Source organism: Maniola jurtina, chromosome 10, assembly GCF_905333055.1.
Source record: "Maniola jurtina chromosome 10, ilManJurt1.1, whole genome shotgun sequence".
Classification (NCBI taxonomy): Eukaryota; Metazoa; Arthropoda; class Insecta; order Lepidoptera; family Nymphalidae; genus Maniola; species Maniola jurtina.
The window spans coordinates 866,477-879,664 of NC_060038.1; the positions used below are offsets into that span (position 1 = coordinate 866,477).

At 38.5% G+C, this 13,188-nt stretch overlaps 1 protein-coding gene across 1 annotated transcript in view; it reads right to left on the minus strand.

The window, feature by feature from the left end:
• Positions 1-13,188, minus strand: part of LOC123868939 — a 110,703-nt gene that overhangs the window by 24,543 nt on the left and 72,972 nt on the right. The gene's annotated exons all lie outside the window — the stretch shown is intronic.

Genomic DNA, 13,188 nt, shown 5'->3' on the forward strand with positions numbered 1-13,188 from the left:
GTTTATTTGTGTTACATTTACGCCTAAACTGTTGAATCGATTTCGAGACTTCGAATTCTATTAACGTTGCGATTGAAATACTCATACTAAGTCTACGGCTAGTCACCTACAGAAGGAATCTTTTTTTTCTCTGTCGTCTGGCTTTACACAGATTAGCCAATGTCAAGTTTGTAGTTATTTACAAGTTAGAGAAAGTATATAAGTATGGATTTCATCTGTGCCGGCGCGGCGCTCGCCGACACACGCGCGGCGCCCCTTTAGAGCGCCTTTCCAGTCAGTTCCACCACCAAAAAACACCAGTAAAACACAAAAACCTGCCACTTTTAACAAAAAAAAAAAAAAACACTTCAAAAAGGCACCGCACGCGCGCCAGCAAACGCCAACCGAGGGAATCTGTTAAGTTGAAGTAACCTAAAGCTTCATCCAAACCTGCGTGACCAAAGCGATTACTAAGCGGGAGCGACGGCCACCTCCCACGATATTTAATGGCGCGATGGATACAACAGTAACGTGCACTAGGCACGTGGACCCTCCCGCATCGCGTTCATGTCGCGCAGGTGTGGTCGTAGCTTAAAGCTGTGTATAACCGTTGAAGCACGTCTCGAGGGCCGCGCGGTGCTGAGTCAGGTGCCCAATCAGCGGAGGGCGCTGGACCACTCGCCCTCTGAGAGCGTCATCTCCACGATATCGCCGCATCAAGTTACAAGTGCGACTCCGCTTTTTACGCCTCATTAGGCTACCCTCAGCAATATTTTACTGTAATAAATAATTTTATTTTATTGGGTCAAGAGTTTCAGAACAAAATCTGCCACGCTGGACGGCCCATTGCGGATTTGCAGACTTCACACACCTTTGAGAGCATCATGGAGAATCCTCAGGCATGCAGGTTTCCTCACGATGTTTTCCTTCGCCGTTAAAGTGATATTGCTTGAACTCAAAAGAGTCAGAATTGCATGCCCGGGATTGATCTCTCGACGTCCAGAAAAGAGACCAACGCCTTAACCGCTAGGCTATCACCGCTCGTGATGTAATAAACCGGCCTAGTGCGAGTTAGACTTGCGTACCGAGGGTTCTATATAATTTTGTATTTTTTTCGACATTTTGCACGAAAAATCAAAAATTATTTATGCATAGTAATAAATTAAAATCTTTTTTACAGACAGACAGACTCTACAGGCAAAGCTCTTTCATATGATACCCCACTTGGTCATCTTAGTCAACTTACTTTGAAAATTGAAAATATTTTTCATGTTTTTGTGATGTACAACCATTTCACAGTTTTCGGATTTTTTCCTCTACTTGTGCTTGTTTCCTTTTAGATCTACCTATCTGCCACATTTCATGATTCTAGGTCAAAGGGAAGTGTACCCTATAGGTTTGTTTTCCTGACAAACTCGACAGACGGACAGACAACAAAGTGATCTTATAAGGGTTCCGTTTTTCCTTTTAAGGTGTGGAACCCTAAAAAGCATTTTATTCAATTTAGAGTTTATTGTATTTCTAAGCTTCTTATTTCTATTTTCCAGCACAGCTCTACTTTGTTATAAGCTGACAAAGTCGCGCCCTGGCCCCGTCAGTTTGCCGTCCGTCTTGTCGGCTTTGTCCGGATGTGTCCGGGTACGAACCGGTAATGCAACCTCACACATAAGCTATAGCTGGTATAGTGTATACCTGCCGTATAGGTCGTGGTGCACTTGTATCATGCATTTTATGACACCACCGTTTGAAACCGTCTCTCTTATTTTCTTTTTTTTTCTCAATTTAGGGAGATCGTCCACCGCGACTTTTTGCAAAGATACAGGAACAATACAGCCGCTAAAGTCGCGATACAGTAGCGATACGTCCTATTGGACCTATTCACAGTTTTGTCGTTGATCATTGTATAGCCAAATTCTGCCTAAATATTTTTTTTCGTTTTTGTAGATCACTAAGAATGTTTGCAGAGTCATAATCCATATCCTTACTAAAATATTATAAATGCGAAAATGTGCCTGTCTGTCTGTCTGCTAGCTTTTCATGGATCATCCGTTCAACCGATTTTGACGAAATGATATGATTGGTATAGAGATTAATTACCAAATAGAGCTAGAGGGAAGGGGAGGCTACTTTTATCCTGAAAAAAAGTTCCCACGGGATTTTAAAAACCTTAATCCACGTGGGCGACGCCGCGGGCATCACCTAGTCATTAATACTATGAATCCTAACTGCGCTCGCGGAACCGTGTGTAATGGTTCTTGTAATGCATTCCACCATGTGTAGCGTCTGTTCCGCGCCGTTTGTCGGAACAAGCCGCCACTTTGCGTCCTCGTTTGTTTTTATTGGCCACCATACGGCGCTTGTTATGGAAATAATCCCCACAATTGAGTGAAATAGTAACATTTATCTTTTATATCCTTTCCTTTGAAGTTTTTGATCTTTTACATCCTTTATTTTGCAGTTTATGAATAAAAATATCACCCCACTAGTTTTTACCACTCGAAACTTAAAATCAAAATTACCTTCATTGAAATTAGATTTTAAATGGGATTTCAATGGTTATTATCATTTTTGTTAACAAATCTTTATTATACACAGTCACATAATATACACGACACCAATACTTATAATACCGACTTCCCACAGTGCGTGATATTGCGGACGGACGCGGACTAGCCCACACCGACGGACGTAACACGGGAAGTGTTCACACGCAACAGTTCGACCCGCGGATGACAACATCGCTTCGAATCTCAAGATCCACACAGATACGCACCGTTGGAAAAGCCTAGTGCCCGGTGCGTGGGTGTCAACGGTCGACGGCCGTGCGTGATAAACCGCAGAACACACCGTGGGAAGCCAGTATAAGATGCAGCAGACAACCACTTTCACATTTTTATAATACTAGTATGGAAAGTATGGATTAATATTGCTGTTTCTTAGGTATAGTAATACATTAAAGTGTCTATGTAGAGATAAAGCATAAGTAGGTATGGTCCTTGATTTAAGCATAATACTGTTCCATATAAATAAAGTAGGTACCTAATATTGTTATAAGCATTCTTCAAATATATAATGTAAATCAGTAACAAGGTCCTCATGTCCTCCTCGTCATGTATCACTGCATGGTGTACAGCTATTGTGCAGGCTGGAGAGAGAGCCGCTACAAACTAGGGTTGCCACACTTCGTCGTCGACGTACTGTCGTTTCTCAATAATAATAACAATAATTCATTTATTCATTCGGACAACAATAGATCCATTCAGTATTAGTGACAATAAATAGTTAATAACTATGTTAGTACGTAAACACTAAGTAAGTAGTTAGTGTAGCTGTAAAATTTGAATGTACACCTACCTTATTAGAGATGATGCGCACGAATTTATAAGCGTGTATTTAGAGGTTTTTAAAATATATACCTACCGCGGACACGCTTTGGATTGTCCAGGATAAAAGTAGCCTATGTCCAGTATTGGGATGCAAACTATCTTATACTTTCGTCAAACCCGGCTAATCGCATAGGCCTTGAAAAGGTAATAATAGACAGACAGACACACTTTCATAACATGCAGAAACACACTACCATACTTCGTCAAAATCAGTTAAACGCAGGTAAAGTTCCTCAAAAATTTCAAAGGAACTCTTTGATTTTCCGGGATCAAAAGTAGCCTTTCTCCGGTGTGCAAATTATCTCTGTATCTTTCGTCAAAAGTGGTTTAACGGATGGACCGTGAAAATGTAGCAGATAGACAGATACGAGTAGATGTACAGGTACACACTTTCACACTTATTACATTTAAGTATCAATAATATTAGAAGGTATAGATTTGTGACAACCCTATGCAACTCACAAGACCTCATTTGCTGTGCACTTCAAAATGTTGTTGTATTGGGATCTCGACTTCAATCGACTTCAATTTCAAGTAGTTTCCAATCGCTGGGTTCAGATGCTGCGAGTGTGAGAGGCTCTTCATTTCTCAAAAATAATTTCTCCCTCAGTTCGAGGAGTAGCAGTGTGATGAATTCTTCCCCTATAGGTACTCCATGCATTTTCGCATTAATTAGCAGGATTCCTTTTATCCAGGAGCTGGATTTTCTTTTTAGGGTTCCTTACCCGAAGAGTGCTAATCGGACCCTATTACTAAGCCTCCGCTGTCCGTCCGTTTGTCTGTCTGTCTGTCTGTCCTGTATCTTGTAAACTGTAATAGGCAGAAAGTTGAAATTTTTAAAGTGTGTATTTCTCTTGCCACTATAACAACAAATAATAAAAATTTCAAAATGGCCGCCACGTAATATTTTTTAAGTACATAATCTTATGCGATGGTACGGAACTCATCGTGTACGACCTTCCCGGGACCGCGATGTGTAAAACACACTGCACAGGCTTCGTCATTCTTAATTTGAACCATCGAAAGTTACACTAGAATAGGGTTAGTCTTAGGGCTTAGAGACACACCCTTCGGTTGTAAGCGTTAGAAAGTTTACGCCTATTGACTAACAAGTTACATCTTTGTTCCTCTGAGACCGTTCATTCTGTAGAGCCTATAAAGCCGCCACTTATCTCAAACGCGGTTACAAATAGATCTTTTAGAATTGAAGTAATTCAAGTAAGAAACTTAGATTTAAAGCTGTGAGTCATGGTTATTACTCAAGGACTTTTAACTTTTAATCGTAGGAAATATCTTTTGGGCTAAATTTCGTACACATGGATTGAAATATTTTTAATCATTTTCAGTTTTGTTCTTCTCACTTAAAAGGCATAGTAATTTCAAAATTGTCGTGTGTTTGCTGTTTGTTGTTTATAGTTAATTCTTACTCTGTACTGCCGCTTTTTGCCACAGATTTAGATTCATTTATCTATTTTTCGGTCAGATCTAGGTACGTTTGATTTTGCCTTGTATGATACATAGAAATAGAAAAGAAATTACAAAGTGGAATAGATCAGTATAGAAAGATTATATTATTTGAATCCCGAAAATTCCAAATATGTTTAGGGGTTGAATCCAGACCCAGACCAATTAATCATCTCTCTATTATTTTAAGTTTTAACTATCAAAAAGTTTTGCTATAATTGCAAACTCCTTGGTGGGAGCAGACTGGGAACTAATTCAAAACAAGTCCGTTCCCAAGTTGGTCCAACTTAACTAATATCGCACACGAACGAACAACTAATCCAATCTTACCTATCACAACCCCGAGTAGGTAACTCCCTATCTATATACGTCTCAATTAAAAGGGATCTAGTTCCCTTGGGAACTGATATAAACCAGGTATTTGTAATAAATTACGGTTCCATCGAACCATTGTGATACATAGTTTTTAGGGTTCCGTCTGTTCGACTGTCGTGTCTGTCTAGAAAACCTATAGGGTACTTCCCGTTGACCTGGAATCATGAAATTTGGCAAGTTAATAGGTCTTATGGCACAAGTACTTCCACTTCATATGCGTGGATTTAGGTTTTTTAAATCAATTACATGGAATAAAATTTTCAACTGTAACTCTGCCCCCTAATTTTAAGAATCATAATACTTTATTCTTTCATCTTGTTCCCCAGAACTTGTGAAATCAGAAATCAGTCAGTGCAGTTATTTCGCTACTTCAGGCTCTATTGAACCAAACGTAGAGCAATTGTAGAGCCTCGTAGAGCGCCGTAGCCTCGTAGCGAGAGGCAATCAGCCGTAGCGCTACGTATTTATATCTGAAAGGGCACACATTCCTTACGAATCTCGACGTATTTTTAACCCCCGACCCAAAAAGAGGGGTGTTATAAGTTTGACGTGTGTATCTGTGTATCTGTGTGTCTGTGTATCTGTGTATCTGTGTATCTGTCTGTGGCATCGTAGCGCCTAAACGAATGAACCGATTTTAATTTACTTTTTTTTTGTTTGAAAGGTGGCTTAATCGAGGGTGTTCTTAGCTATCATCCAAGAAAATCGGTTCAGCCGTTTGAAAGTTATCAGCTCTTTTCTAGTTACTGTAACCTTCACTTGTCGGGGGTGTTATAAATTTTTAATTTACACTTGTATCTTGAGAAAAGCGGATGAGACATCCAAAAAAGTGGGGGTATCTTTTTTTGCTATCATATCGAGTGGGATGTCAAATGAAAGAAGAGAAAATGGACCCAAAATATGAATATCCCCTGTCTGACCAAGTCATTGGCACGATATTTGCATAAGAAGACGCAGATTTTGTTTATTTTCCTGAATGAATTAAATGAAAATCAAATGAAAATAAACAAAATCTGCGTCTTCTCATGCCAATATGGTGCCAATGACCACCCAACAGACAGGGGAGCCAACATAACGCCATAGGTACTATCCGATGAAACGCACTATAACAAGATTAAAATATACTAAGCGACAGAGTAAAAATTTTCCTATATTTCAGCACATATTATTCGGATTTCAGTTTTGAACTTTATTTTGTTGAAAATTCGCGTAGAATTTCTTTGAATCCTTTCTTAGTGACGTTTTATCTTATAGAAAAAACATACATACAAATCAAGAGCCTTGGATGAATTAACCTATTAAATTAAAAAAATTGGTTCATTAGTTTAGGAGCTGCGATGCCACAGACAGATACACAGATACACACGTCAAAGTTATAACACCCCTCTTTTTGGGTCGGGGGTTAAAAATAGGCTAAAACGAAATGCAATAACTGCAATGCGTCAGCCCGTGCAATTAACCTACGCTGAACGAAAGGTCCTTGCTTCCAACGATCATTATTTTCACTCCACTAACCTAAGAATTCATTCAATGCTCCACAATTATTTATTTCATAGTAGTTGTAGCGGCATTAAATAAAGTACCACGGAATAAAAGTGTTCATTTAGTTCTACTGGAACATTTAAAAATTTAACTTAACTTTTTTTCTTTAGTAGTAAGTATTTAATATGGTTCTGAAAGAATTTTTAGATTTGCTATTAATAATACAAGTCTTTTGACTAGATTATATCATCCGTATGGATAAAGATTTTTTAAAATCCCGTAGAAACTCTAATTTTCCGGGATAGAAAGTTGCATATTTCAATGTGCGGAATGCAAGTTATCTCTGTCCCTTTATATAAATCGGTTTAACTGATGGGACTTTAAGTTGCCTCATCTATGTTTCCGAGTAGTAACTAGGTCACATGACCATATACTTATGTATTACTTACCACATGACCTATATATTATCTAAATACAGTAGACCCCCGGTAATCCGGCCCCTGTCTAATCCGGCACCCCCTGTAATCCGACATGTCTAATTATTGAATTTACTAAATTTGACCTACATAATGAAGTATGATATTTTGTACTTCAGAGTATGTATTATATATAACGTATAGAATATTATCATTGGATCTATAATAATTTGTCGGATTGCAAGGTACTCTTTTGTAAAAAATTCCGGACTATAGGGGGTCTTAGGCAGTATTCTATAATCCGACAAATTCGATAGTTCGACAATGTCCTACAAAACGTTTGTCGGATTACCGGGGGTCCACTGTAATTGATTAGCATTTAACTGATGTAAGTAATTATTTAGAGTGAGCTTAATGTACGGTACATAGTAATATATCCAGCTCACAGTAATCACCAGTTAATGGATAATCGTAGTACTTGCGAGTATATCCGAAATTCATTAAAGGCCTGTTCCTACGCCGTCTCTGAGTAATTATATGATACATACGAGTACTTATGTACGTTCCTGATGTTTACCAGGTATACCACTTAAGTGTAGCTAGCTAGCTGTTTAACAGATGGGCCTCAGAGTGCTGTATTGTTCTGGGTACTAACTGACATATCATATAGATAATTCGTTGACAAACTTCACAAACCTTTGAGAACCTTGGAGAACTTCCAAGCATGCAGGTTTCCTCACGATGTTTTTTTCCACCGTTAAAGCAAGTGATATTTAAATGCCTAAAACGCACATAATTAGATCAACATCCACGCGGATGAAGCCGCGGGCATAAGCTAGGAACAATAATGTGTATGGATAGTGGACAAAAAGTAATAGAAAGAGCTTATAAAAAGGTTGCCCCGAGCCCATGTGACCCCGTTCAGGGGATACAAATCACTTGTAATATGTTTCAGCCTCATCCATCAGGCGGCGGGAACTGATGTTGGTGCAAAAACCTGCTCCCAAAAACCCTTTTTACAAGCCATTGTTATTGATACAATGTACCTATTTCATTTTTTAGCCGACTACAAGGGTTACTAAAATAACATATCAGTTAAGCAGTTTTATGAATATGTATTTTTCTGTGGTCTTATTAAATGGAAGTTTCAGTGTCTGGGCCCATTTGAGAATTTATTATGTACAAGAAACTACAAGCTTAATTTGCTATAATCCGCCAAGACGGACAAATCTGTATGTTGAAAGTGCAGTGGGCGATTTGCACCGCTCGCCTTCCTATAAAATAAAGCAGACGAAGCATCATCTAGTATTAAAATGTTACCTATTTGTCTTAGACTGTGTCTACTGTCTATTTTATAAGTTTGTTTGTAAGTTTACAAAAACTACTGACCAGAGACAATTTAGAAATAATAACTCCCCAAATGAGTCCTGTCGGGAATCATACCTGGAACCTCTCGAAGTCTCACTTATAAGGTTACAGTGCTCACCATTAAACATTCGAAAAGAGCGACTGCCGAGTTTCTTGCTGGTCCTTTCCGGTATAAATAGCATTTCGAACTTATGGTAAATTATTATGATGATCAAAAGCACTTATAATTTATTTGAATAAAATCCTATTCTATTCTATTCCATTGAACTCCATTAAATTCCATTCCATTCTATTGTATTGCACCAGAGAGGTCGCCGTTTTAAAACACCAAGCACGTACGCAGGTTACCTAAAGTTCTTATTATATTTGAAAGGATCGATCTATGACTAAGGTGGGTACTTAAATAGGTACCCCGAGCCCCAACTTTATATAAGTTGATTCCCTAAATGTGCGTCGTTATTCCTGTTTCCAATCTTCAAGAGCAGTTAATAGACCCCGTGTAACGGTGTATCGCTTAATTAGTTTGGTTAACCGACCTCCGGGCTCAATTCGGAACCGTATAGTATTAAAAGCAGTAATTAGTTTTTGATAGCTCTGTTTTAACTGGTTATACGAATCGTAACATGTTTGTTAGGATTCCGTACCTTACGGAATCGTAAATAATAATATTATCTTCAACAAAATGGTTATTTCGGAATCTAATCAAAAGCGCCCTGCGTACCTTAAAGTTACGTCTGGCATATTTTACACCTGCTACTTACTTTTGTTTCTTATTTGTAATAGTAATAAGGTTCAAAATAAATCAAACCTTTCGACAGACATTTTACCGGTTAGGACTACGGGGTGTAGAAATATTGCCACTTGGGATCGACCATTTGAGAAACTGTGCGAAAATAAGGTTGCTCTGGAAAATACATACCTAAGTAGTTTTGTGAACTGTAAATGTAGGGTCTGGGAATGAACAAATGAAATAAAAATAGGTCCAAGGGCTAATAAAATAGCGCAGTGCTTAGCACCGTGATATAAGTGGGAGGTCCCGGTTTCATTCCAAGGACAAATTGGGACTTTATATGTTGTAAACTTCGCTTTGATCTGGTGGAAGGCTTTCTGTGACTAGGCCTCACTGCTAAAGTCGTGTCGCCTAAAGATTTAACGTTCTGTTACACGTAACGAAAGGCATTCCGAACCAGCTGTAGATGCATTTGACGATTCAAAAGTACTTGTAAAAGTTCAATTGAATAATTTTTTTTAATCTGCTACGATGTCGCGTAGAAACCAACGGAGAATAAACTAAATGAATTACTGTAAAAGAATTATCTTTTTTTTACCCAACTACGCAAGGCCAATAAATACCCCTGCGGGTAATTGAAACTTCCCACTTATCAGAATCAGATCACAGCCTTTACCTACTACTTCGCCAGGGAGGTTACAAGAATATTAGATAGTAGGAGAAATAAATAGAATAGGAAGTTAGTTTTAAATAATAATAGCACAATTATTTATTTTAAATTCACAAAGCTAAAAGTCATTGTTAGTTTGAAACTTTTAATGAATGATTTATATTTATTCGTTCATTCATTCATTCCATTTAAATATAAATTAATACGATATATTTATTTTCATTTTAATCACTATACCTACTTGCCTATTATACTACCATTCAGAAAACATCAGAAGAAAAATATTCGTATCTAAATAATTATTATGAAAGTTAATTCGCAGACAGTCGACTAGGCAATTTAATATTCATAGAGTTTTAATAAGTTCTCATTTTTATTACTTTTTGATGAAAGTATTTTTATTATGCTAGTTTTTAGGCTATATTTTTTTTACTTTATTTTCTATATATGCTATATTATCATAGCGAACTCTAAACGCAAGGTTAATTCTTAGTAATATTTTATAAAAATAATTTATCTATTAATATTATAAAGGTAAAAGGGTCTGTTCGCAGCCAATTCGATTTGGAAGTTTTTTTCAGAGATAGCATATCTAAGTCCCCAAAGCATTTTCAAAAAAAGCTAAATCTATGCGTCGCGGGCATTATCCTAATTACGTATAATAATAATTATACTTATCAATATAGTGCTAATAATAATTAAAGTAACTTTCGTAATCAAAATCATATAATTTATTTGACAAATTGTAGGTTACAAAAGATTACAAAAGCCTACTAAGAAGTCGGTTTCCGATTCGGGGGTCGGGTTTCCGATCCTTCGACATAGGCTACTTTTTATCCCGGCAAACCAAGGAGTTCCCACGGGATTTTCTAGAAACCTTAATCCACGCGGACGAAGTCGCGAGCATCATCTAGTAGACATACAGTACGCGACAGGTTGAGATGGCAATCGGGATATGAGGCGGGGGGACGCCCCGCACACCCGCACGTCATCCGCAGTGGGTAACGTTGCCATCTCAACCAGTCGCGCACTTTAGTTTCCCTCGAATATCAATTTGTATTTGCCGTGTGCACACAGAGCTCGCTCAGAATAATGCGATTATCCCGGGACGGACCTCGGCGTCCGCGTCGTCCCAACAACAAAGTTATCAGCTCTAACTGTAAGAGACAACAATGGTAACAGTTCAATCGGACAACGGGACAAACAAGACGGGAATCTCACGTATCTGTAACGTCTGCCCCAGAAAGCAGAGAGTGACATGATGTGGAAATGGAAGAGAAATAAAAGAATTTGTAGGGAGTCAAGAACGCGCCCCGGGAGAGAGCATCGAGCAAGCATCGAACGGACGCGTTTCGGCCCATATAACCGCAAGGTTGATGGGAGGTGGTGGGTTCACGAGATACAGCCCGCTGACAGACAGACGGACAGACGGACGGACAGCTTAGGCTTAGTAATAGGGTCTCGTTGGCACCCTTCAGGTACGGAACCGAAAAAATGGATTATATATTTTGTGGTAAACTCGTTACCCTTCCGTCGCGTAAAATTAAAATTAGATTAAGTTGGTAGAGCTTTAGCGGGCTATGCATCTACCGCTTCGGTGGGATATATTTCTTCTTTTATTAATTCCTGCATAAAATTGAATAATTCAATTATCCCGCTAAATCGCTGAGTTGGAGCGGTAAATAATTTACAAAGTTAAACGTTGGAATTTCAAATAAGTTCCGCGACCACTCTCGGGCTCTCGGCGTTCTGAGCACAAAGCCCTTGCCGCCTCGCGGGCGATTGTTCTCGGCAGGTGAGCCGTCTACTTTGACTAACTGAGCGAAAATTGGGCGATTCAAATGCGTAGCTAGCTAAACGAGGTTAAGCCCCATGTTAAAAACTCGAAGATGCCTGCGACTTTCTCTGCGTGGCTTTAGGTTTTTAAAAATCACGTCGGCACACCTCGATTTTCCGGCTTAAAAAGTAACCTTGGATGCAAAACTACGGATGGACCATTAAAAAGTAACAGACAGAACGGGCAGACGAACACTTGCGCAGTTATAAAATTTTATTACATTATAGCGCGATGTCCCCAGTAAATGAAATGAAATGGTTATGTACATTTATTTCGATTTTGCATAGTCATAATATAGTCTTAAATATTTAAATAGGTATAAAAAAGCAAAAATAATGCGCTGTATTAATTGTATAAACACTGCCCGCAACTTCTTTGACGTGAATGTGGATTTTCAAAAATTCCGTGGGAGCTCTTTGAATTTCCGGGTTCAAAGTCTGTGTCCTTCCCCGGGATGTTAGCCTTTTTGTTTGGAAGATCAAAAGTTCCCACGGGATTTTCAACAAACCGAATCTCAAGCGGACGATGTCGCGGGCATCATCTAGTATCCTACATGAAGAATGTTATAACTTTGTATGTACCTCTCTGCAACTACGAGGCTGGCCACGTCGAGATAAAGTAATCTCAGTAAAATATGACCACGAGCGGATTGCTTCGGGGCCGTGTTTTAAAACAAACTTTATACAATGGCTCAGAATACGTAATAGTACAGCTATAGTGCTTTTAAACTTTGCTCATTTATGGACGTACCTATTTAATATACCTATAGTATGCGACAGGTCGAGATGGCATTCGGGGTGGGGACGCTCCGCAGTCCGCACACCCGCACAGCCCCGCGCCTACCCGGTGCGGGATACCGCCGGTGACGTGCGGGTGTGGGGGGCTAATTATACATAACTAGATTTCAAAATGGGGTTTACTAATATTTACAAATGTAAATTAAAATCTATAACACCCCCGACAAGTGAAAGTTACAGTAGCTAGAAAAGAGCTGATAACTTTCAAACGGCTGAACTGATTTTCTTGGATTATATCTAAGAACACTCTCGATTAAGCCACCTTTCAAACAAAAAAAATTAAATTAAAATCGGTTCATAAGTTTAGGAGCTACAATGCCACAGACAGTTACACAGATACACACGTCAAAATTATAACACCCCTCTTTTTGGCTCGGGGGTTAAAAATACTATTTTCGTGTGCCATAAACACTTAAAACAAACAAAAAATAGAAAGTTATCCAGTAATACAAATGGAAATCTTTAGGTATATAAGAATATAAAAAATGAAACATAAACAACAAAAAGTACAAGTGTAAATTAAAAATTTTCAGCACCCCCGACAAATCATTTTCAAATAAATAATTATTAATTATGTATATCTAGGCAACGTCCATCTCGACAGCTTGACATTTTTCAATTGACACTTGAATATTATGAACCTAAGGGTTATCTAACCTTCTTTTCTACAAGAAAACTAGAAAA